Here is a 4389-nt window from a genome sequence, read left to right on the forward strand (position 1 = left end):
CTTTGGGCTTCTATCTATCGTTTATGATATTTCGTATTTCGGACTTTCGGTTTATGTCGAACTTTTTATTTTGGATGTTATCGTTATTGGGCCTTAGGGCCTTATGCCATCATATTGACTTTATATTATGATGGAGGATATTATTATTATTTTGGTTGTGTTATTCTTTTATTTTTCCGCTCTTATCTATTTATTATATTTCGAAAGAGACGGGTGTCACATTTTGGTATTAGAACTATTTATTTATCGTAACATTTTATTATGTAAATCGGGGTGTCACAATATTATCCAAACTATTAAGTTATATACACAATGTAATATAACGTTTAATTCACTAGTTTAGTTGCTCATATGATTATGCTTTGGCCCCCCCCCCCCCCCCCAAAAAAAAAAAATGGATGTAATTTTTAAAAATTAGCAAAATTTAAATAGATGGATTTGAAATTCAAAAAATTACAAAATTGTATCTATAAATAATAAAACTTAGATTTGAACAATCTCCAGCAAGCTCCACCGGAAATCTCAAGCTCCACCGGAAATCTCAAGCTCCACCAGCTTTATATTGTAATTGTAACTATTTTAAGAAGTTCGAATCTTATATATATTAAAACAGAAGTTATAACCTTGATTCATGTGTGATTTTTTTTTTAAATGGACCAAATGGACATATTCATAGAAAGTCATATTACATTTAATATCTAATTTTATCATTTAAATTTTGGGCCTACCAGAAATTTTTATTGGACAATCAATAATTTGATTTAAACAATAGATGATACATTGGATTTATAGATAGTATAAATTAAATATATATAATTTAATGTTGTAATACTATACCTCTATATGCTAAATATTTAAATATTTGTCGATGTTAACTTTTAAAATTATAATTTCTTTTTAAAATAACAAAAATCATATTATCTAACAATGATTAATCTTTACTACCTTAAACCAATGAAAACAAATTTTAAACTATATAGTTTATTTTAAAAATTAAACAAACGCTAAATGTTTAATTATTTACTCGATAATATAAATCTATGAAGCAAAAAGTTTAATTTTTTAAAAACTTTCTAAGTTTGTGAAATGTTATAATATCTTTGAATATGATACTAAAAAATATTTTACTAATTTTTATATATATAGTTACAATTTTAATAATGAAATAATAATCCAAATATATATATATATATAGAAGAAGATACAAATACTTGTGAAAGTCTGAAACAATCTATTCAATGAAAAAATATACAGTAAACTTATTATGTTTTAAAAATGGATAGATACATATATATTATAATATATATCAATTTATAATTGAAAACAAAATATTTTTATAAAAATAAATGAAAACAAAAATCTGCGCGGCTGAGCGGATCGAGATTTAGTATTTTAATAAAAAAATTACTTCGTAGATATTGGTTTATATACGTGTATACTTTTTTAGAAAGATATATTTGTGTAGTCTCTCAAATCGAAATCAGATCGAATTATATCTCCAATCTTCGATATTTTGGTCCACAATTGACTAGTTCGATTACGACATGTAGTAACAAATATCTTAAGACTTCCGAGTCATTGACTACAATTTATTTACTCTTCGCACATTGATTACACTTTCTTAGTTCAGCATAAGTATTAATCAATTTATCGACGTTATGAAGGTTTTTTTTCCTTTTGAGAAAGGGCTTCTTTCGACGTTATGAAGTTTCAAAATTAAAATGCCATTTGAGCGCTAATGATCGTATACTTTTCGTCAATCTCTTTAATATAAACCAAAAATTTCCGCTTCTAAATTTTTAATAATAATACCAGTAAAAAACTCAAATTTGTTTTTTATGTTTTCTTTGTCAGAATATCCGTCTCTAAATTATACTATCTGTGACATTCAATTATATATGAGTCAGAATATTTATCGCAAAATTTATATTTGTGCCATTAAAGTGTATCTGTGTCAGTGCCTAAATTCCGCGTCAAATATTTATGTTTTCTTTGTCAGAAATGTCAATGTTACCTTAAACAACAAAACAAAACGAATCAAATGTAATAAATAATAATTAGTTAAAAAAATGTAATAAATAATTATTTTTGTTATTCTCTCTTTGATATTATAAATAACAGATCGTTTTCAGTCTCGGAGACTTAACAGAAGGTCAAAAACTAAAACCAAAACAGGATGGCTCTCGTTATTATGAATGTCTTACTTCTTTTATTCTCGGTAGTCTTAGTTCGTTCCGATCAAACTACCACGCCTCTCAAATCCTTTAAGGTCAGTTTTTAAACAAGAAAAAAAACTTTAGACGCACTGTTTCCCTTCTATTATTTTGATCTCCCTTTGCTTAAAAAACTTTGCTTAACTAATTCAACATCATTTTTTTCTTGTATCAGATCAGTGAAAATGTAACATACGATTGCATAAATATTTATAAGCAACCAGGACTTGATCACCCTTTGCTTAAAAACCACACGATCCAGGTGCATAGTTTCAGAAATTCATCTCCTACTTATGGTTTATTTTTATGATGTGTTATTTTAAACTTGACTATACAATTATTTGTTCCTTTTTTTGTTGGAAAAGATGAAACCATCAAGGACTGAATTAAATAGTCAAACTGGCAACAACATCACACAGAAAAATAAAATAAAATGTCCAGATGGAACCATTCCTGTATTAAGAAATACAAAAGACTTCCTCACCAGCGCTAACCTTTTCCACGAGAACTATGTCCATCCACAATCAGTAGACAGCCCTGGAACACATGTAAGCATTCACTTTCGTTATAATCTTTGATCTAATATTGTTTGTATGAATGTATGAATGTATTAATATATATTTGTTATAACCGGGTTTTTGTAGATTGCTGGAGTAAGGTCGCATGCTGGTCCATATCGTGGTATATAAGCTTGGGTTTATGGAGTTGACCTAAAAATCGAAAAGGATCAAGCCTCATATAGTCAAATATATTTAGGCAGTGGTGTGAATAACAAGATCAATTATATCTCTGCGGGATTTATGGTAGATTTTACATTTTATTTTTTATTTCTTCCCTTAATCACATATGATATTGTTGGCAACCTTAAATTATTGCAACTCTTGTTCTTAGATAAATCCAGGATATTTTGGCGACGGACGTGTTTGGTCATATGGAATTTGGAAGGTTTGCATATATATATGATCAACTTATTTGGTTTCCGTTGATTGTGTAGGCAATATGTAAATAAAATAATATGTAAATATTGAATATGATTTTGATAGGGTAAAGATGGAAAGGGATGTTACAATACAGCTTGTTCAGGGTTTGTTCAAGTATCACAGACGATCCCCATAGTTCAACCCATTGATATTTCACCAACAGAGCCTTCCTTTTTACGTCCCTTCATACATCAGGTATATCTTCTTTATAAATCATGTAATTTATAGAAACAAACGAGTGATATTTAATTTCATGCTAACAACTCATTAGATTTATCTATTAATTTACTGTTTGTAGGATAAAAATACTGGGAACTGGTGGCTTACATATCTGGGGCCAGATAAACCCAACGGTGATCTCGATTATTGGCCAAAAGAATTATTTAACCTTTTCGACAATGGTGCGAATATGGTTGGAGTTGGTGGTGTGGTTAAAGCTTCACCTTCTGGTTCAAGCCCTCCAATGGGTAATGGTAAATTTCCGGATGGAGGCCGGAGAACTTCAGCAATTTTTGCAAACATTGATGTCTTGAATTCTAACTACAAGCAAAGTAAAATCAGTTCTTTTCCTATTGAGATATTGGTAGATAGTCCACAATGCTACGGGCTAAGAGTCGGTACGGTAAAGTGGTACCGTCGTACTCGTCTAGGGTACTTTTTCAATTACGGTGGTCCAGGAGGAAACTCTTGTGGAGTTTGACATTTTTTGTGTAATCTTTGACATTTATCTATGCAACGGTTTACAAATGTTGAAGTCCAAATATTATCCTTAAGCAGATAACAAAATGGAATTTAACAAGTCTAGTTTTTATAATAGTTACCAAGTAATTCTCATTTTACCAAACAAAAAGAAGTAATTCTCATTTTTTTCGAAAAAAACGAATCCTCATTTGTCTTAACAAGTCTAGTTTTGTTTCCGCCAACTTTTTTTGAAACTGTGCTTTTTTTTCACTAACTTTTGTTCAAAGGATTTATGCATTTTTTTATAGTCGAATGGATATATAGGAAGAACAGGTAGAGTGTTAACATCATAGTATACGGAAGAAATCGATCTATTCTGTGTTCTGAACATCAACTTCCCTATGTCCCGTATGTTCTTTTCAATTAGACGCCATCTCTCTCTATTTGTCACTCTTTGTGGTTGGTGCTGCTATGGCTTAACTTGACATGAGCGTGTCCATGAGTTTATCCATGTG

At 29.8% G+C, this 4389-nt stretch overlaps 1 pseudogene; it reads left to right on the forward strand.

Annotated features, from left to right (window-relative positions):
* The first annotated feature begins 2176 nt into the window (after positions 1 to 2176).
* LOC106326649 lies at positions 2177 to 3893 on the forward strand (annotated as a pseudogene).
* Positions 3894 to 4389: the final 496 nt, after the last annotated feature.

This window comes from Brassica oleracea, chromosome C2 (genome assembly GCF_000695525.1).
Source record: "Brassica oleracea var. oleracea cultivar TO1000 chromosome C2, BOL, whole genome shotgun sequence".
NCBI lineage: Eukaryota > Viridiplantae > Streptophyta > Magnoliopsida > Brassicales > Brassicaceae > Brassica > Brassica oleracea.